General features: G+C 43.6%; 1 long non-coding RNA gene across 1 annotated transcript in view; it reads right to left on the bottom strand.

Moving 5' to 3' along the window:
- The window catches only part of LOC128328519 (uncharacterized), a 61284-nt gene extending 38478 nt beyond the window's left edge, over positions 1-22806 (bottom strand). Inside the window, exon 1 of the long non-coding RNA XR_008309268.1 lies at positions 21731-22806. This is a non-coding gene — a long non-coding RNA (uncharacterized LOC128328519). The remainder of the gene's footprint in view (positions 1-21730) is intronic.
- Between the last annotated feature and the right edge of the window lie 2 nt (positions 22807-22808).

Consider the following 22808-nt stretch of genomic DNA (forward strand, 5'->3'; position numbering starts at 1 on the left):
TCTACTTTGATTAGCAGTTGCTCTCAGGGTTTCAGATGGATGATTCCCAGCCCTGCCTGGAAAGACTGAACCTGGGACCTGCATGCAAAGCAGGCCCTCTCCTGATCAGCTAGAGCCCCAATCCTCCCTAATGAAATGCAACAGCTCCATCACTCTTAGATAAAGAAGCCCTTTCAGGGTCTAGATCTGCAACCCCATCTATGTGCAATATATAATGATGGAAAGACATAGCAAGAGGAAGCTGTTGCCTCACAGCTTCGCTACACAGCTATTGAATCAAAAGTAAGGCGGTCTACTATGGTGGGGGCATACAATGCAGAAGGTGAAGAGGGGAGTGTGTTATCAGAGCTCATAGTCCAGGTGAGGAGGGGAGGGGAGAGAGCACAGATAGCAACATCCCTGTATCTCATTAGATTTTAGAGGAAAACAACAGACAATACCAGTAATACCCACATAAGCAAGATCAGAAGAGGCCGTGCATATTAATAATCAACAACTAATAAAACTGCCCATGCATAACTCAGTCATTTCCAAATGACTGAGTACCCCTACCAGAAAACACTAGAATGTTTTCACTGTGATGGCCACCTTTACTTTAAAGCAACCTTCAATGGTGGCTGATTGTTGCAGTTTTCGCAAGTGTAAAATGTTTATTAAAGCATATATTCAGATGTAGCAGTAGTTCTCAAGCCTTAAAAGAGCAGTATTGTCTGGTGCTCACTTTGTTATCCTTCCTACCCATTTATTCATGTTTGCTGCCATCAGATCACCAGGAGGTATGATGTGACAGACAGCTGACAAATTATAGGTCTGTAGCCTGAGGAGGACAGGAGGCCCATTCAGATGTTATGTTCAACACTTGTACAATGGGTGTACACAGGTACAGTCATTCACTTGTTATGTTGAATGAAGGTGGAGAAGTACCTCTCTCTAGCATGCATTTGATGGGCCTGTAACCAGGTTCACTTTTTAAATGAACCCAAATGCAGTCATTCACACAAAAACATGTATGAGTGTACAGATATCTGTACACCCACACAGCATAATGTCTGGATTGGACTAGGCTTTTAGCTATTTCCACACCTCAGGAAAGGTGTTGCCTCTGGCCAAAATTTGGGAATGAAAGGAATTATTCCAGCATAAAAGAAGATGTCAGTTTCTCCTGTTTACTAGCAATCTGCAAGTGAGTAAAGCTTCCGGGGCATAGGAAGGTGGCCGCCTCATTCTACAGAAGCTGTGGGATATTTCAGACAAACAATTCTTAACTTCTCCAATGCAAGATGCCAGAGCTCATACCTGCCTGAAGTCCAGGGGAGGCCCTTTCATGAGGCAAAGTAAAACCAGTTGCCTCCGGTGGCAGATTATTGGGGTGGGTAGGTAGGTAGGTAGGTTTTATTTCGGTCATTGACGAGTAAATTATTGGGGTGCCAGCGGGGTGACAAGGTGCCCCGCCATCACACCACTAGAGCAGCTCTTTGGGACCAGTCTGACCCCTGCAAAGGAGCACCTGGAGAAAAGAGGAGGCTGCTACCTGTCTGGCTCCTTGAGCACTTACAAGGCTTGCAAGGGTTGGTTCTAAAAGTGGCCAGACCTCATCCAAGGCTACAGGGCAAGGCAGCATTCTGGTGCCTTGAATTAGGTGCCACAGTTCTTTGGGTCGCCCCTGTAGAAAGTAATATAAAAAGTCATTACTACCCAGTGTCCACTCCAGTCTATACAAACAATTATTCTTTCCTTTAGAGGCAGAATGCCTCTAAATACTAGTACTAAATAAAGGCCTCTAAATACTAAATACCAGTTGCAGGCGAGCCATGGCAAGAGAGAGAGCATGCCCTCACCTCTTGCTTGTGGGCTTTCCAGAGGCATCTGGTGGACCACTGTGTGAAGCAGGATGCAGGGCTTTTCTTCTGTACATCAGGCAGAAGGAATTGTCTCAGCCAGGGGAAACTTCATTGGCTGGTGCTTCTAGTACTCTACTCAACATGGTCACCTTGGCTGTCCAGGATGTGGTGTTCTTTTCCCTCATTGTCTCAGGCTTTTCAAATGCCTATCAATGTTGTTTAAATAAACCAGGAACTCTTCACAACCTGCCAAGATCTTGCTGCAAGGTCAGGTCAGGAGAACTGTTGTCACCAGATCTGTGCAGTCAACATCCTTCTTTACAACCCATTTCTTAAATTTCATCTTTGTTCTAAAGTACCAGCAACAATTAATGTCAGACTCTCTCACTGCTGTGATGCAGTCTGAAAGCTAAGCACTAAACATTCGTAGGACAACTTTTATTGCTTCCCAGCAATAAAAAGTTATACATAATGTGTTTATTATAAGCTACCCTGAGCAGCAGCGGAGTAGATAGAAACATTTCTAATAAATAAGTGAAATATTTATTCAGTGGCAGAGCATTCAAGAGCTGATACTTTCACTCTCTACTGCACTGGACAGATTTTGTATTAGATGCATACACCAGATTGCTTTAGAACAACAATTTTGTGTTATTATTTGTACCTGCACTTCAACTCAAAGGCTCTCAAAATAACTAACAATAGTTTAAAAAAAACACCCCAGTAAGACAGCATATTGGAATAGGAAGGTTGCAAAGAAAAGTGACATTAGACACCATCAGTGTCACACTTGAATTAGACACACAACATTGAAATAGTAGACTTTAAATGTCCAGATAAATAAAGAGGTGTTTACCTGGTGAAACTCTCCCTAAACTCACCTGTCACCAGGTGAAGTCCTCTTTATTTGTCTGGATTTTGCATTCCAAAGGCTGGGCATCCCCACTGACAAGGCCTCATCGACTTAAAGTACAATTTGCAGAAGAATAAATCACTTCAGGGACTGGGTGACTATTGTGTGGTGAAGGCCTTTGCGATAATATGAAAAGTTTTGCCAAGAGGCAAGAAGAAATTTGAAACTGCACTCTTCACCTCCTGCAGCTTTGCAGCTTTTAAAAATATTGTTAAGAGCACAAGCCTATGCATATTTACTCAGAAAGAAGTCTCACTGGCCCACATGATGTGCAGCACAAGGCCTCCGTAATGCTTGGCTCCAGGCTGCTGCAGGCTCAGAACGCAGTTGCGACACCGTTAAGAATGGACAGTTGTGCTATCAGCACTTCCGGAGCTCAGGCTTAGCCCTTCACTCTGTGGGCTATTTTTCTCCATCAAATTAAACCCAGCTGTTTTTCTCTTCACAACACACAGAAGATAATTTCCCTTGCAGTCATTCGTGGGAAGTGAATGGGAAAGTGACCTCCGTCACTGCTCTGATGAAATTTTGTTCTCTCCCATGGCCGCATTTCAGTTTTAAAGGAGAATTAGTTTCATGCATTTCCCACTTCTAGTTTGGCCCTAAAGAGGCTTCTGGCAAATCAACCACAGAGAACCTTGATGGGACTTTTTTGAAAACATTTTACCCCTCTCACTTTCATGAAACATGCACAAAAAAGACAAAGAGCTGAAGTCCTGAAATCTTTCCTACCTAGGGGAGACAGATTCTTTTAGTTGATGCACAAATGGTTTTCTGGAAGTCAGTGTTAAAAGGAAGTGAAAATGAAAATGAGAAAAGGTATGTGTTGCGGGGGGGAGGTAAATTTCCCCCTTTTTCAGTGGCAGGGGAATGAACTCATTATTATTGAAGATGAATTTGAGTTGACCTTGCATGAACTCTGAGGCAGCCAGATCATATCGATACTGAACACACATAGATCCAAATCTGTCTGGGAGAGGGCAATTTCCCCACTTTTGGATTTCCCTGGTTGGCCACTGTATGAAGCAGGATGCTGGACTGGATGGGCCTTTGGCCTAATCCAGCAGTGCTTTTTTTAATGTTCAAATGGGGACGTGCAACTGTATGTTCCAAAGGCTCTCTATATATAATTGGGAAACCTTTGAAGGCAGTATTCCCAATTCAGCAGACAGTGCCCTTCAAGCACACGCTTGTATGCACAGCACTCCTTTCAGACATTCACATGGACACACAGATCAGGGTGGCACTTCCCCTTCCCCACCCCAGTCTACACACATTCACTATTCACACAAACTGGACACTTGGACAGCAACTTATGACTGCTTGAAAAGTATACATTGCATTGGAGACACTTTTAGCCTACTTTCCAGGAGGCTTATGAGATCACCCGGCATTCCATGAGTCCATGTGTGTGTGTGTCCCCCTATCAACTTCAAAATGCCTGGACCAATATGAACCAAATTAGGTACAGTTGTAGAGACACATAGGGATGCCCCAATGGCATAGTTTCTGATGATGTCATTCATCCCAATTCAAGATGGCGGATGCATAAACTTTTGGAGTGCAAGTGGGCTAACTGGTAAACCACGTAATCGACTTGAACCAAATTTGCTACAGCTGTAGGGACACATAGGGATGCCCCGACGGCATAGTCTCTGATGATATCATCCACCCCACTTCAAGATGGCAGATGTGTAAACATTTGAGGCGCAAGTGGACTAACTTGTGGACTGTCTAATTGATTTGAACCAAATTTGGTACAGTTGTAGTGAGTGACACATAGGGACACTGCAATGGTGGTTTTTATTGTGATGTCATCCACCCCAATCCAAGATGGCAGATGCATGAACATTTGAGGCACAAGAAGTCTTTGTGGACCACCTAACTAATTTGAACCAAATTTAGTCCAGTTGTAGGGATAGAAAAAGGAACGTAGGCAGATTAGTTCTTACTAGAACAACTTGTTTCAATTATCTTCTTATATGTATACAAGAGGAAGAGAAACATATTGCTTTCCCTTTCCTTTCCAGTTTTTCAAGCTAAGTTCCATCTCTATTCAGTGCTTAAACACTAAGCTTGGCAGAGATTATGGAAGCACTTAAGCAAGCATGTTCTTATTCACAACACTAGAACCAGGGGCTATCCAATGAAATGATCAAGAAATTTAGGACCGACATAAGGAAGTACTTTTTCACACAGCACATAATGTCCCCTGCTAACTGGGCAAAGAGGCACCTTTTACCATGGTGATTCTCTTTATTTAGCAGGGGGAGAGTAACTAGCCCTATCCACCCCCAGCACAGTACTTCCAGTGACTTTTGCTGGTGTGTGTCTTATGTTTCTTTTTAGAATGTGAGCCCTTTGGGGACAGGGAGCCATCTTATTTGTTTGTTATCTCTCTTTGTAAACCGCCCTGAGCCATTTTTGGAAGGGCAGTATAGAAATCGAATTATGAAGAAGAAGAAGAAGAAGAAGAAGAAGAAGAAGAAGAAGAAGAAGAAGAAGAAGAAGAAGAAGAAGAAGCAGCAGCAGCAGCAGCAGCAGCCATCCCAGGTCCTTGGGAAGGACTCGATGTCTGGATAAAACAAACAAGTCAATTACACCTGTCTGACTGTGTAAACAAGAAATAATAACCCCCCAGCGAGGGACTACCTTGGTGCGGTTGTGGGGCTTGTGTGCTCTGAGGAAGGTGAGAGCTATGCCAGAGGTCCAACCATACTGGACAGGTCTCACCAGAGGAGCCAGACAAAGAGTGCCTCTCCCATCAACAATATGGTGAGACGTAACGTTAATAAATCTATACCGGATCGGTCGTCGCCCAGGTCAACAAGGACCGCGCCAGGTGCTATAGTCCCTGGTGGCAAGTGGACAACAGGACTCAGGATCTTCAGTTGAGCAACCAGGGCTGAAGACATCAAAGTTACTGGAAGAAACGTCGCTTAACCGAAAAAAATATACGAAAAATGTCAACAAGGAAATAATGATCTGCTATTACAGGTCTAGTCCAACTAGAAGAGGTTATTTTAAAAGAATGTACCAAATTTGGAAAGAAAAGCATCCAGATACAGAAATAACAGAACAAAGGCTAGCAGACCAGAGAAGATACATAATAAGAAATAAAGTATTCACAGGAGTTGAGCTGGAAGAACTGCAAAGAGCAACACAGGCTCAAGATTAGGCATGTGCCCGAAACGTTTCGGAGGCCATTATAAAGGCCTCCAAAACGTTTTGGGCTAGGGGCCACTTCGGCGTTTCAGCGCCGGCTGGGGTAGAGCTTTAAGGGTGGGGGAGGGTGTACTCACCCCTTCCGCCGCATTTCCCCCACTGGCGCGCTGTCGGTTTCAAGCCCCTCGGGGCGGCAGCGTTCCTCCCTGCCACCCCATTTCTGCCCTCGGCCGGAAGTGGCCAGAAGTCGTGAGTGCACGTGCGCACACTGTGCACGCGCACATGCCCCTCTGCCGTGTGCGCACGCACACGGCATGCGCACGCACACTCGCCACTTCCGGCCACTTCTGGCCGAGGTCAGAAACGGGGCTGCAGGGAGGAATGCTGCCGCCCCGAGGGGCTCAAAACCGACAGCACACCGGCAGGGGAAATGCAGCGGGAGGGGTGAGTACACCCTCCCCCGCCCTTAAAGCTCTACCCCCGCCGGCGCCGAAGATCGTCGTGCACATCCCTACTCAAGATATGGAAGAAGAATTACCACCAATTGAAGAAGTTGCTCAGGCGTAGGTGGAGGAAGTGTTGGAAATCGAGGATGCCACTGTTACTGAACTGTTTCAAAATCAAAACCAGGCAACCTCTCCTTTGCCTTCACCTCAAAAACCCAAATGCCGTTTAACAGAAAAGCAACAAGAACTAAAGCAAAAAATAACTGAGCACATGAACCAAACAACCACCAGAGTTCAACTTCCAGCTCTAAAAACAGTTGCCAAAAAACAACTCGCTCAGGCATTAAAAGATGTCAATGCTGCACTTGCAGAAATAACAATCAAGAATTTGCAAGAAACAAACCAACTAATGAACAATGCAGCAACAATAACAACACAAGAGCTCGGATATAAGATCAGTGGACCTATAAAAAAAGAAAGCAGTACATCACCTAAATGGAAGATTAGATTAGAAAATAAAATCTCCAGGCTTAGATCAGATGCGAGTAAATTGAAAGATATGAAAGACAAGAAGCTGAAGAATGAAAACACCAAACAGTATCTGATCCAAAAATACCACCTAGATTCAAGGAAAATTAGAGAAGTCCTGGAAATAATAAAGCAGCAAATAACAGCAGTGTCAAAGAAGATTAGCAGGTATGAAGCCAGAATTACACAACACAGGCAGAATCTCCAATTCCAGTTGAATCAGAGACGTTTCTACCAAAGCATAGAAGGAGAAACTGCAAGAAACCTAGAAACACCAAATAAAGAAGAAACAGTGCAATTCTGGGGGAAACTATGGGACAATCCAGTAGATTGTAATAAAAAAGCAGGCTGGGTGAAAGAGGTCAAAAAATGTAACCAACAAATGCAAGATCTAATAATAACACCAGAATTAATAAGTGAAAGAGCAAAGAAAATTAAAAATTGGACTGCGCCAGGCGACGATGAACTGCATGGCTTTTGGCTTAAACACCTAACAAGCCTTCATAAACAACTATCAAAACAGTTCAATCACATTTTGCAAGGAGGTGATATTGAACAATGGCTAACAACTGGGAAAACTCATCTCATCATGAAAGACCCAGCAAAAGGTGCAGTTCCAAGTAATTATAGACCGATAACCTGCCTGCCAACCATATTCAAATTATTAACTGGAATAATAGCAGATGAAGTGATGCAACACTTATTAACTAACAAACAGCTTCCAGTTGAACAGAAAGGAAATTGCCCAAACACCAGAGGCACAAAAGACCAGCTGCTGATTGACAAAATGATTTTAGAAAACTGCAAGAGAAGAAAAACAAATCTAAGTGTTGCATGGATTGACTACAAGAAAGCCTTTGATTCATTGCCTGACACATGGATACTAAAATGTTTAGAAACAACTGGTGTCAGCAAAAACATTCAGATATTTATTAAAAAAGCAATAAGCATGTGGAGTACACAGTTAACAATCAATGGCGAGACACTTGGACAGGTTAGCATTAGAAGAGGCATCTTCCAATGGGACTCACTATCCCCTCTGTCGTTTGTAATCGCCATGACCCCACTTTCACAAATACTAAACAAAACAGGCCTCGGATACCAAACATCTAAAACATCAAGTCAAATAAACCATCTGCTGTGCATGGACAATCTGAAGTTGTATGGAAAGTCCCAGTCAGAAATCGAATCACTGCCAAACACTGTCCGTATATTCAGTAGCGATATAGCAATGGAGTTTGGACTAGACAAGTGTGCTGCATTAATAATGAACAGAGGGAAAATAAGAAAAACAGAAGGAATAGAACTGCCCAATGGAAGCAAGATCAAGAACCTGGAAGAGAAAGAACATTACAAATACTTGGGCATTCTCCAGGCTGATAACATTGCACACACTGAAGTTAAAAGAAAAATTGGAAGTGAATACATCAGGAGAGTTAGAAAAATCCTCAAACTCAATGGCGGGAACACCATACAAGCCATAAACACCTGGGCTATACCTGTTATCAGATACACTGCAGGAATAATAGACTGGATCCAGGCAGAGCTAGAGACGCTGGATCATAAGACCAGGAAAATCATGACCATCAATCATGCTCTGCAGCCCCGCTGTGATGTAGATAGGCTATACCTCCCTCGTGGCTCAGGTGGAAGAGGAATGCTGCAAGTCCATCAAACAGTAGAGGAGGAGAAAAGAGGCCTTGAAGAATATATAAAGGACAGTGAAGAAGATGCACTTCAGATGGTCAATAACACGAAACTATTCAACACCAATGAAAGAAAGCAGTCCTACAAGAAAGAACAAGTCAAGAAGCGAGCAGAAAAATGGAGAAATAAGCCCCTGCATGGTCAATATTTGCACAATATAAGTGGAAAATCAGACATCACTAAGACCTGGCAATGGCTTAAGAATGGCAACTTGAAGAAAGAAACAGAGGGTTTAATACTGGCTGCACAAGAACAGGCACTAAGAACAAATGCAATAAGAGCAAAAGTCGAAAAATCCACAACAAACAGCAAGTGCCGCCTTTGTAAAGAAGCAGATGAAACAGTGGACCACCTAATCAGCTGTTGTAAAAAGATCGCACAGACTGACTACAAACAAAGGCATGACAAGGTAGCAGGGATGATACACTGGAACATCTGCAAAAAATACAAGCTACCTGTAGCCAAAAATTGGTGGGACCATAAAATTGAAAAGGTTGAAGAAAATGAAGATGTAAAAATATTATGGGACTTCCGACTACAAACAGACAAACATCTGCCACACAATACACCAGATAGAACTGTAGTCAAGAAGAAAGAAAAACAAGTCAAAATAATCGACATAGCAATACCAGGGGATAGCAGAATAGAAGAAAAAGAAATAGAAAAAATCACAAAAGACAAAGATCTACAAATTGAAACTGAAAGGCTGTGGCAGAAAAAGACCAAAATAATCCCAGTGGTCATTGGCGCCCTGGGTGCAGTTCCAAAAGACCTTGAAGAGCACCTCAACACCATAGGGGCCACAGAAATCACCATCAGCCAATTACAAAAAGCAGCTTTACTGGGAACAGCCCATATTCTGTGACAATATCTATAACAACTGACAATAAAATTCTGGCATCCCAGGTCCTTGGGAAGGACTCGATGTCTGGATAAAACAAACCAGTCAATAACACCTGTCTGACTGTGTAAACAAGAAATAATAATGTGGTGATGGTCACACAGCACAGGATGTGGTGATGGTCACTAACTTGGATGGCTTTAAATGAGACTTAGACAAATTCATGGAGGACAGGTCTATCAGTGGCTACTAGTCTGGTGGCTATAGGCCACCTCCAGCCTCAGAGGCAAGAAGCCTCTGAATACCAGTTGCAGGGGAGCAACAGCAGGAGAGAGGATATGCCCCCATCTCTTGATGGTGGGCTTCTCAGGGGCATCTGGTGGGCCAGTATATGAGACAAGATACTGGACTAGATAGGCCTTGGGCCTGATCCGAGAGGGCTGTTCTTATGTTCTTAAGCATTTGCTACTGTACATAATCCCATTACTTTAAAATACAGTTTTAAAGGTCAAGATATCATTCAGAGAGGAAAGCCATAAGATACTTTCGAGATACCATGTCTCATCCACCTGATGGAAGAGGCTGATGGGAGAATGTAAGGTCTGCTCCCACTCCACCCATGTGATCAGCAATTCCAAGCAGTTTCTGTCTGAGATAGAGAGAGAGAAACACACAGAGACTGACTTTTGAAGAGATGGGAGTGGAGAAGCTGAACAAAAAACTATAGCACCTTGGGGTTTTCTCTACGGGAATCTGATTTAACTGTTGCTGCTTCTAGAAGTGCTCTGCTATATCCATCTAATGGTCATATATCATATTGATGTGAATTCGGTTCGTCCCTGGGTCCGCCTTTAGCCAATCAAACAGACTCAGTGGGAATCTCTTTTGAGGCTTTATTGCACTGCAGTTGCAAGGTATTCAAGAGCTAATGGCTCCACATTGAATACAAATAGGTTACAGCTTGAGGTGTTCTTTTATACAATCAGTAAAATGGATGCTGACACCCTAGACATACTATACGTGGCAATAAAATGGTGGACTAAGTATCTAGTACGCATGCGAATGATTCATTGTTCATCTGGTGATTACTCCTTATTTGGTTACATCCTGTTTTCTTTAACTGTCAGCAAAGAACAGTGAGAATCTTGTGAGAACCAAGTTCCTTAGATACAATTTAGTGGAGAGAGATAACGACATTGATCATGAGAGGCCGTGATGTCCCTGAGCTGGGCTGGGGTTACTTTGAGTTAGAATGTGGTATTCTGGGCAAACATGGAGTTTCTTTGGTTTTCTAAACACATCAATATAACAGTCAATATGTATATTTGTAAACACACCAAATATTATGAAGACACCGTAAGCCTCCAGGAATCTCTTCCAGAGGAGGTGAAAACCTTAGCAGCACTGCACCCCTGGAATTTCCCACTGCTTAAGGAAGCAGGGTGCACCTATAGTATCATAAGTAGAAAAGGCCATAACAGAACAAGTGCCATCATTAACACATTGACCCCTTTCAACTGGAATTTCAATTTTATTGTGGCCTACACTAGTACTATGTCGAGCAGCAGTGATATAGGAAGATGCTGAAAGGCATAATCTCAGATCTATCCTGTATTCTACCAAAGAAAACCACAGGGATCTGTGGGCGCCAGGAATCGAAATCGACTTGACGGCACACTTTACTTTACAGTGTCGAGCAAGTAGGTAATCCAACAGACTGCATTAAACAGCAGCTTATGGCAGTACATGAAGTATGTGCTGATCAATCCTTCCAAAGCCACTCTGGAGTATGTCTACAAGATATATGCAGCCATGATCTCTATGAGAAGATAATTCTTTTCAAGAGCCTCCATGCTTACCTTCAACCTGTTACTCTACAAAACTAGAAACAGAGGCCAATATGAAAAGTTTTCCTTTGGCACCTTCTTCAGCAAGCTTCCTTTTAAAAGCAGCTCCTTGCCTTGGTGCACAGGTGAGTCAAATAATAAAACACACCCAGAGTCCTCCTTTCTCTTCCAAGCAGCTGCACACCCACCCATAAGAACATAAGAACAGCCCTGCTGGATCAGGCCCAAGACCCATCAAGTCCAGCATCCTGTTTCACACAGCGGCCCACCAGATGCCGCAGGAAGCCACAGGCAGGAGTTGAGGGCATGCCCTCTCTCCTGCTGTTACTCCCCTACCCCTACCATATTTGGGAGAGAATGTAGTTATGAAGTGCTATAAATACAAATACATGTTTGAAGTATATATCTGCTGTCAGGCCACACATCAAATTACCAAAATCATCTTGTTTATATCACCCTTTAAACAGGCTTCAAAATCTGCATAGCCAACCTTTCAGAGTAACAGCTCCTTGTGGAATTTAGTTTCCAAATATTACATTTTCATACTTTAAAGTTTTGGTTGACACTTATCCTAAAATCACATTGTGGGATCAGGAAAACTGCTAAGAATAGGAACTATGATCACTATTTCCCAGTACCATTTCCTACAGTTCTCTGAATGTGTGACTCATTTTTTAGCATCCCACTCAGCTTGGAGTTACACCCTTTTTAAACATAGACTGCTGAATAGAAAAGCTTGGGAGAGTGAATTTCCAGTCTTTTTCCTTCCTGAAATTAAATTTGGGCTACTAATAGGTGTTCAGCAGATTAGTCAACAAGAGCCAATCCTTCACATAATTACACCAGCTTAATTGTGCAGGCCTATCCTAGGAATATTTACTTAGAAATTAAGCCCCACTAAGCATGGGTTTTACACCCTAGAAGGCATGGATAGCATTGCAGCACTATATATTACCAGTTTCACATGAACGTAACTGCAAACCAAGAGCATTTTCAGACAAAAGGCTTTACCAAGAGTTTGAAGTTGAAGGCTCTGTATTTTGCACAATTGTCAAATATTCAACATGTGGAGCTTTTTCCTGACATGAAGTGATGGGGAAAGCTATGCAAGTTGAATATTTGACTGTCATGCCACTGTTTAAAAAAAAACAAAAAACAGTCAAAAGAGTCAGAAAAAAGTAGGCCCGTAGCCAGCAGGTGGCATGATGTGCACGTGCCACACCCAAAAATTCTCTTTCCTCCCCAGCCTCACTGACTGTTTTCACTGAAAATTTTATAACCTGCCTCCCCTGACTTCTGCAATCCTCCCACCAATTTTTCCCCCCTGAGGCTGGTTACAGGCCTGGGGAAAAAGTGGCAGTTTTAAACCACTTTTGCTGTCATAGGCATGTGGCAAGGCTGAGCCAAAACAGATGTTCTGTGGTGTGGGGGTGGGAGAACACAACCTCTTTCAACAGCTTTGAGAACAGGAGCAAAAGTGTTTGCACTCCTCTTCCCTCTCAACTTACACTGAGGTTGTCATTTCAATTCTCACTTCACTCTCCACCACCACACACAAAAGACACAGCCATTTAGAATGAAGGAGACATTGATATTGAGTGTTGTTTTCCAGTTTGATGTACAAAACAATATATGAGATGTTGTTGTTGTTATTAAAACTTTTATACCGCCCTTCCAAAAGGCTCAGGGCGGTTTACATTAAAACATCTACTATATCTACTATATTTGCTTATTTTTCTTTTTCTGTATTCTGTATTCTTTTTATATTAATTTTTTAAAAAGATTGAAGGAAATGTGATACAGAAACAGCGACATTGCCCTCCCTTGGAATTGGCTATAGGTGTGCTTTCCAAACAAGCCACTCAGAGAGATACTAGAAGTACTGCCTTCACTCTGAATTAATTTCATGTGCCCTCCCTCATGTTGGCACATAGCCAAATCTGATTGGCTATGTGTCATAATCACTTTGTGATCTCTGATTGTTTGAAGTCAGAAAAATATAGATCACAAAAATAGAAGGACCCTCAAAAATGGAACTGAGAGAGCAGCAAAGGAGGGAGAAATACAGTGGTTATAAATACAACACAACAAATATTTATATACCTCTTTTCAACTAAAATTTCCAAAGCGGTTTACACAGATATAAAAATAAAATAAAATAGCCATTAAACAGCATCCAGAAATAGTATGTTTGGTGCTTTCGCCTTTCACAGGTGAAAATTCAGCACAGCACAATTTAATGTCATTTTGAGCCATTTTGGAAGGGCGGTATATAAATCGAATTAATAATAATGGTAATAATAATAATAAAATAATGTCAGAGTGCTTATGCAAATATATCAGAAGGGGAGAAAACGAAGACACCTTAGCTTGACAGTGTAAACAAAGGCCCACTTTTAGAGCCTATATATAAACACAACAATAAACATAACATGAAATATCCTAAAAGCAAAAATGGTATGAAATATATCAGAACTTGATAAACTTTTCAACTTCAAAAATACGAAGAGGCTGTTCTCACAGCCAAGGTCAGGCTACAGATGAGAACCACTGGTGGCAGCACTAGCGAACTCGGTGGTGAACCTGCCTGCAGAGCCAGCAACTTAAACGAGGTGAAGGGAGTGAGCACTCTTTGAGCCCCGTTTTCCTGATCATCTGCAAGTACCGGTTGCTTTTAGCCAGCACTGAAGCAGTGATGGGTGCCCTCCCATGGCTGGGGGGATCCCCACAATGCACCGCACATTCTCACGGTACATTCTGGGGGCTGGGATGATGCATTCCAGCCTCCGGCCCTCCGTGATGCTGAGGGCAGCCCATGTCTGTCTGGGCAGGCAATCTGCGCACCCAGCACGGACCCAATGATCTTCGGTTGGGGAAGTAGGCTTTGGCAGCCTTCCTCCCCCATGGGCCCTCAAGCCCTTCTCTGATCGTGTGAGAGGGCTCTAAGTCCTTCAATTGTTATGTTAAAGGCTTGGATATATCCCATAAAATAGCTGAAATTGCATCCTCAGTATTATTACTAGCTCCCCAGTGTTAATGTTAAACTGGCCGTTGAACTTGATGAACTCCATAACTTAACATAAACTCCATGGTTCCATGACTATCATGAGTGCTGTTGAAAGACTCAAAACAAGCTCCAAAGTTCCAGAAATTTCACAGATGAATGAACTCCCTGAAGTTCATTCCAATAAAACCCATGTTTAAAAGCTTCTTCTCAGTCATGAGTTATTTATACATCAACACTGCTATAAAACAATGTTGAGATACCTTGAAGCAATGCCTCCATTTAATTGGCTAGTATTGCCATTCTGGTTTGATTAAACTCTACAATTGGGGTACTCAAACTTGGGTCCCAACATGTTGTTGGACTACAACTCCCATCATCCTCATGGCCATTATGGCTAGAGATGATGGGTGTTGCAGTCCAACCTCACCTGGACATCCAAGTTTGCCCTACAACATACTTTGTACACTCCTCCATAAGTTTAAGATTGCTCAAAGTTAGCTTAAAGTGGACATTTTACATGTGTGCTTGTTTTAAGAATGCCAGTATCCCTTTGAACCTTGTGCCAAATTAATGAATGACAGACAGTTAATTTGAATAATAATCTACTGTATGGATATACAAGGGTTGAAGGGAATGACTAGCCTTCTTTGTTTTTTCATGGCTAGTTAAGTACAATCCTTATATACTTATATCAGTTACACTTAGTAGTCAAAAGCTTAGATAAACAGCAGTCCTGTTCATGACTGTGGGAAAGCCCTGTTTCTCTATGGAAAAGAGTGAAATCAGATAATTCAACTAATCCATGGACAGATAATGGTGACACCACTTTAGTTTTAAACAAACCTTATTCTCCCCATTTTAACTCCTGCCCTATCCTAAAAATTCAGCACACAGCACATTCTAGTTTTATTTGCCCCAATCCAGAAAGGGAGATTTATGCATGGAAGCAGTCTTCTGCCCATGAAGCCACAGGACATCCCTATCTGCATGGTAATTATCATCTGGGCCCCATTAAGACAGCTGGACAAATCAGGGAGTTCTTTGGTCACACAGAGATGTGCAGCAGTTGTTGGGAGTAACTAGAGTTGGATCAGGGGCAAGATCTCAATTATTACCTGGTCTCACCCTCATTTCATTGCAGTGGCCAAATGCCACCCAGTGTCAGGTCTTGACCAGCCTTGAAGATGGGCTACAGTGAACACGTCCAGTTTGGATGCAGGTAGGCCAGATTTTGTTAAGCTCCAAGTTGTTTGTGTTATCTATTATATGCCATAAACTGTACTGCAATCCAAGTATCAGTAGAGTATCTAAAGTTAGTCCGGCTGCTAACAATAGCTGCTATCATAATACCTATATGAGATTCTGGATAAACTTAAAATACTTTCTTATAATCTGAGTGGGTTAGGGTGCACAGTTAAAAGAGCCCAGGGTGTGCAAAAAACTGGGTTACCTAGTTTGGTTTGAGTCTGGACCGGACTCGAACCAGGCCAGGAATGTTCAGTTTTGCCACCCCCAAACACACACACCCGGTTCATAAAAAAAATCCTCAACATCTTTTAAAATGTAATTAAACTCACCACCACCTGGGCTTCTGCATGGCTCTGTGTGTGGGGGGGGGGGGGTTCCAGAGGTTCTCCCTCCCCCAGCTGACCTCCACTTAATGCCAAATAGCCCGGTTTGGGCTATAAGAAAGCAAGAGTAAACAAAAGTTCACTATATAGGCACCCAAATAAGGGTGCATTCAGGATCCCCAACCTTCCTTTATTTCGATGCCTTCCAACTGAAGCAACTCATTCATGTCATTCGAAATGATCAGGTGATCCCATGGGTTTCTATTGAGCTTTCCTCAAAAGCTCAAACAATTCGAGCTCTCCCCTTTAAGCAGGTCACTGAAGCTAAATTAGTAGGTTTTAGTACCCCTTTCTTGGCCACCACACTGAGAATCTGGCCTCCCTGGGCTAAGACATTGACATCATCCACTTCACCACTCTATTATAGATCATCCTGCATTTGCAGACCCAAGCAAATTTTTTTTAATTTTAACATTATGTAAATATCAACAATATGAGAAGTGGGAGTCAAAGGGGATTTACAGACGGAGGGACATTATTGAAAAAGGAAAGCCAACACCAGAAGCTAAACTTGATACTATGCTGATTGACAACCAAGCTACTTGGATGCAGAAAATTCAAATTCAGTCCTTTGCATCTAAGTTGCTACAGAAAGGAGAGGCTACTATTTATTTATTTATTATTTATTTATTACATTTATAATATCCCGCTCTTCCTCCAAGGAGCCCAGATCAGTGTACTACATACTTAAGTTTCTTCTCACAACAACCTTGTGAAGTAGGTTAGGCTGAGAGAGAAGTGACTGGCCCAGAGTTGACCGTGGATGAAAACATACGTGTCTCGCCAACTTACGAAACAAGAGGAGTAGCTTCGCTTACATACAAGACCCTCATTTCCTTAACCTTTGGTTCCTAGGGAGGGCTGAAAGCAACATGAGAAACTGATTTAGGAACCTCTCTTGAAGATACTGGATGGGAAGCAACCATTTAGAACCACATTTGCCCAGATAAGGGAGGCAACATTGAAGGCTGTACATAGATGGCATCTTACTCCAATCAAGATGCACTATGTCACCAAAACATCTTCCCCATTTTGTTGGTGGAGATGTAAAAACAGAGGTACTCTCCTTCATTTATGGTGGGGTTGTCCATACATAAAAGGCTATTGGCAGCAAATATAATCTCTGAAATAGTTCAACTCGATCTTCAGCCTGATCCAATATTAGCACTTTTATCCATTTTCAAGAGTACTCAGAAAGATATACCTCATAAAGATCTAATAACTCTGCTGCTGGCAGCAGCCAAGATAGCTAAACACTGGAAATCCTCAAGGTGTCTATCCACTGAAAATTGATTCAGTAGGGTCTAGAAGATTGCATTATCCAAAAAGTTAACCCACCAAACAAGGTTAGCTAGAGGAGTAACCAGACAAGTTTTTGGAAATATGGTTTCCATTTATTGAATATGTCAATAAAGGATGGTCAGTTTGTAACCCTCCATCCATTCAAGTCAAATTTTGGAATGATGTTTTCTCTTGAATTTTGTTTCCAGTTGTCCCCTATCAACTTACACCTGCATGCTGAGCAACCAACAATCTCTTCGTAATACTGGCCTTGCATATAGTCTCAAATGGCTCTTAATTTCTGGCTTATATTTCAGTTTTTCCTGTTTGTTCTTTTCCATTGCTGCACAATTTTTATACATGTGCTGTATTTGTTGAAAATATAATTTTAAATGGTTTTTAAAAAAGACTGTTGTCTTGCGTTTCAGCCAAGTTTTCTCTATGGTGCCTTAAAGTAAAGTGTGCCATCGAGTTGATGTCGACTCCTGGCACCCACAGAGCCCTGTGGTTTTTCTTTGGTAGAATACCATTTACCATTGCCTCCTCCCACACAGTATGAGATGACGCCTTTTAGCATCTTCCTATATCGCTGCTGCCCGATATAGGTGTTTCCCATAGTCTGGGAAACATACCAGCAGGGATTCAAACCGGCAACCTCTGGCTTGCTCGTCAAGTCATTTCCTCGCTGGATGGTGGGGAGGGCCTTAAAGGTTACAGCAGTTTAAAACAGGAAAATAGTCCCAGCCGCTATCCTTACAGTAGCCACAGCACGGCTCTCCACTCCAGAGGAAGCAGTGGATGCAACTGTCTCTAGGGGCATATAAGCAACAATACACACACACTTATACTATACATTCATATGTTGTATACTCGTACCATAACCTACATTGTTTGCTGTTATTCTATTCTATATTTTTACATGATTTACTGACACTTGCACATGTGTGCAGACCAACGAATAAAAAGGGGGGGGAGGGGGAATTCACATGATTTATACACCATGCTATTGTTTTAAGGCTGCATTCCTAATGAAGTCTAGTTTAAGCAAAGCTTCTGTGCTCACCTGTCTTCCTCTGCAAAGCTTATAAGAGCTTGAATTGGGGTGGGGGAACAATTTACCAGGCAATGGGCAATGGGAGAAAGGTCTAACAGCCTCTCCCAGAGCGGTGCTTCCCCAACCTTCATAACAGCCACAAGAGATTCTAATCATGGGCCTGCTGATTAGACATCTGGTTTGACCCTTAGCAAAAATATTGGAAGGGCACAGGCAAAGGTCAAAAGGGAAATTCCCATTGGCAATGTCCTCCAGCAGCCACTTTGAGCTGCAAGCTTCTTTTTGAAGGGTTTTAAAAAACACAGCCATTCCTCTTGGTGCACGGGTGAACCTAACAATGGCAAACGTACTACATCCATTTTCGCTTTCCAGCAGCATGGTGCAGATTGCATTGTCACCCTGACCCACCAGCAGAATAAATAGAGAGCAAGCGTAGCAATGGAGAATGTAATTTTTGGCACGCTCACTTAATTATTGCAGTCCAGAATTTAGCAGGAGTGGGGAGGGAGAAGAGTGGTGAATTGCCTTTTTTTCTGCAGGAAAGCCAACAATGGTTAGAGCAGGGCTGCTCAACTTTGGCCCTCCTGCAGATGTTGGCCTACAGTTTCCAGAATCCCTGGCTATTGGCCACTCTGGCAGGGGATTATGGGAGTTGTAGTCCAAAAACAGCTGGGGGGCGCTAAGTTGAGCAGGTCTGGGTTAGGGTGTTGGATATGGGCTTGAATTCAAATCCCTGCTTAGCCACAAGTTTCCTCTAGCTAGTCATGCTAGCTCTCCTCATACTGTAAGCCCACACATTAACTCACATGGAGAATGGGGCCATGCTCCTTGATGCTGACACACTTGCAGGCCAAACTCCCACTGGGTGCACGTTCAGCCTTTCATACTTAGACTGAACCTGTGACTGCTGGGTGTGTGTGTGTGTGTGTGTGTGTCTGTGTGTGTGGACACCAGGCACATCCGCATCAGGGTTGTGGCTAGATGGCTTGGCTCCATTCCTGCCGCCTGCATATTCAGTGGAGATGTGTGGAGTTAAGTAATGAAAAGGACATCCCTTTCCATTTAATCCATCTCAAAGGCAGTAGCATGGATACAAAGGAATAAACACTATTTGAGTCCGTTGAGGAGTCAGACTGGTTACTATTTATTACAACTGTCGAAAATAAGTCACCCCTCGCAAGTATCCCACCCTCTAGAACTTCTTGTCCAGGGTGCAAAAGATGTCTTTAAAAGACAGACATTTTAAGCAAAGATGACGAGGACTGCAAGAAAAAAATCATTTGGAAGAGGAGGTTCTTTTGAAAAAGCAAGAGCCTCCCCATCTCTGACAACTTTTAAAAAGTCAGTCAAGACACATTTGTTCACCCAGGCTTTTAATTAGACATTGTTTTGATAGTTTTTAATATTGTTCATATTTTAAATTATTGTGGTTTTATCCTTTTTATTTTGTTGAAATTTGTATTTTATATTTGTATTTTATTGTGAGCCACCCAGAGACACAAGTTTGGGGCACGATATAAAAATGTCAAACAAACAAATTGGCAACCAGATCCCTGATGTACATGAAAGAGGACAGAAATAAGAGTATTGGCAAGATATCGTTTGGTGAGGAGCAATTAATTCCCTTCTCCAGGACACAAAACCCGGTTCTAGCCTAAGATGTATCTGTCCCAGGTATGGCCAAAATGAGGCTCCCTAGCTGCAACTGCAGGTGATGGGACAGGGGCGTAGCTAGGGAGGAGGAGGCCAGTGTTCATCCCTCTCTGGTGGCCCCCCAGAGGGAGGGAGATAATGAAGAAAATAGGGAGGGGTGGAGCTGGGGACCCTCAGGAGAAGTGCAGCCCTGATTATTTGAACCCATCCACTCAATTACAGCTACACCCCTGCACAGCGCACACACCCCTCTTTCCACACTGCCCAACACCCTTTGCTCAGGACGTTAAAAGGTCTTATAAATTAGAATTCTAGCTAAGCACGCATATTCCCAGTGATTGCAACAGGAAGGTCAAAGGAGGAAGACGCTGTGGAGAGAAGAGCCATCCCATCTCCCGCTGCAAACTCCATGACCCGTCAGCCTACAATGCCAAGTTTCCAAAGTTCGAGGGGAGGCCTAAGAAAGGCGTTTTGCTTTTCACCCACACGAGCCTACAATGCTCCGTGACCGCCTTTTCGCGGGGCCTAGCCTCTCTTAGGGGCAGCGGTCACTGCGAACTCAAAAGCCAGGGACTCGTTTGGCAGGTGGGGGGCCACCTTCGCGTCACACCCTGCCGACACACCCCCTCCCCCTCCTCCTCCCATTGGACGCCGGTCAATGCCCGGCTCTCTCCAGCCTTCCAATCCGCAGTCGGCACTCATGGTGGCTGCCTAGTTTATTTGTCTTTGCCGGCTAGGAAATCCTCTCCAGTCATTGCTGCCGCGCTCCAGGTCACAGGAGGGAACTTGGCTCTGCAAGCCCCGGGGTAGCTACTGTAGGCCTGGGCAACCACCAGCCACTGTCACTCAGTGCAAACAGCGGCGGTGACGTTTTTTATTCGTAACTCTTGTGCTTTGGAAGGAGCTTAGGCAAACAAATGGTTGATCGCATTGCCAAACAGCGTGCTGTAGGTGGACTAGGACCAGAGGGACCCGAGTTCAAATCCCCATTCAGGCGTGTAACTCACTGCGTGGCGTTGGGCCAGTCCCTGATCTCCCTCCCTCACAGGGTTGTTATGAGTTTAAAAATAACCGGTACACCGCTCTGGGCTCCTTGGGGGAAGAGCAGGCTAAGTGTGCAAATAAACAAATAAAATTATTTTATTTAATCAAATAATTATTTAATCAAATAAAATAATTTTATTTGTTTATTTGCACACTTAGCCTGCTCTTCACCCTTTCTTTCTTTCTTAGCCTATTTTGAAGAGGAAGCTTTAGCGGGCTGCATTCCAGAAGTGACAGGTCTCTCTGATAAGGGGTTTCCTGGTGCCTCCAGGTCATGGAAGAGACTGCAAAGGGTCTGGCAATAGCTTCACTCATCGCATCTGAGAATATACAGAGTGACTCTGGGCAGACCGAATCAGAGGCAGGAAAGAGACAAAAGGCAAAAGGAATGCTAGCTTATCTCCTTCACCATGAGTCTTCCTTAATAAGGAGGAAGAGACTAATCCAGTCTTCCCGGATGTGTTAATGAAAGCGCTTTCACTCCCCCTTTCCCGCCCTGAACAAGTTCTGGTGAGTAATGCCAAGGCGTGAGTCTCCCCCTCCCATTTCTATTCAGAGTGCTACTTTCAGCAATTAGCCTAGAAGCAACTCCCTTGTTTAGGAAGCATACAGGAGGGAACACCCAGGACAATAATTCAGTTGATGCGACAGTTTGTACCATGAATGGAGCAAATGTTTCCAAACTTTTCAGTTTTCTACACATATGCAAAAATCTATCAGTGGCCCAAAGGACTGAAGCATGCCCCCCAGGCACGTTTTCAGGTATAACTACCTCTCCCAAAAGGGGACCGCTCTCTTGTATCACCCTCTCGCACCCATCTCTGCGCATTCCTGCACCCCATTGCCACATGCTCGAGCCAACTGGAGTGAAGGACCCCATCAGGATCAGGTAGAAAATGGCTCTCTTTCCGTCCTAAACTCCCATCCCATTTCCTTAGCAAGTCTGCTGGGCGCCAACAGCCCGCTTTTCACTTTCTGTGCCAATTATTCTTCAAAGCAACTCTTTGCTTTCAAGCCCGCGTGTCTCTATTCTCTTTGTCTCCTCCCATTGGGGAGCTATTGGGGTTTGTCAATGGCTATTGGATAATTAGAACCTCCATGTCCAGAGACAGTATATCTCTTGTTGCAGACGAGACAAGTATCTCTCTTGTTGCAGGGCATACGCAGTGAGAGAGTGGCTGCCTGAGGCCTGGCCTGATTGTGGTCTCTCCGTCAGGTCAGTCACTGTGTGAATAGGATGTTGAGCTAGATCAGCCGCTGATCTGTTTCTCAGCTGATCGGAAGCTTTTCCAGAACTTGCCTTATTAAGGTCGCATTTTCCCAGAAAATGTGGGATGATGAGGCATAAATTAGAGGAAAGGACAAAAATGCAGAGCAGAAGCTTTAAAACACGAGGATGATGAATCTCTAGCTCAGCAATGAGCCAAATTTGTCGTTTTCCGACCCAGCCACCCGCTCCGAAGGGGTAGGCTGACTCACGTCGCCACCCCTTCCCACGCCCTGTGAAATAACGTTAGCTGTGACGTAAGTAACCCGGCTTTCGGAACCCTGGAGCGGGGACCAGGCCAAACCATGTCGGGGGGGGGGACGCAGTTAACGGTAGACGGGGCTCTCTTGATGTTCCTTTCCTGTGAGAAAAGCAGAGTTTCAGTCCTCTGTTTCAGCGCGCATGGAAGTGTTTCGATGATGCGTTTGGGTCTTGCTCTGCCTTGAAGAGCGTAGCTGCTGAAGCTAGTTTCAGTTGCGGCGTCCATCCCCCTCTCTTGCAGTTGGGAGTTGCCGGCTGCGTCAGTGCCGGCAGGAGGTGTGAACTCTTCTCGGCTGCTCGAGTTCCCTTCCGCAGCAGATGG

This window comes from Hemicordylus capensis, chromosome 5 (genome assembly GCF_027244095.1).
Source record: "Hemicordylus capensis ecotype Gifberg chromosome 5, rHemCap1.1.pri, whole genome shotgun sequence".
NCBI lineage: Eukaryota > Metazoa > Chordata > Lepidosauria > Squamata > Cordylidae > Hemicordylus > Hemicordylus capensis.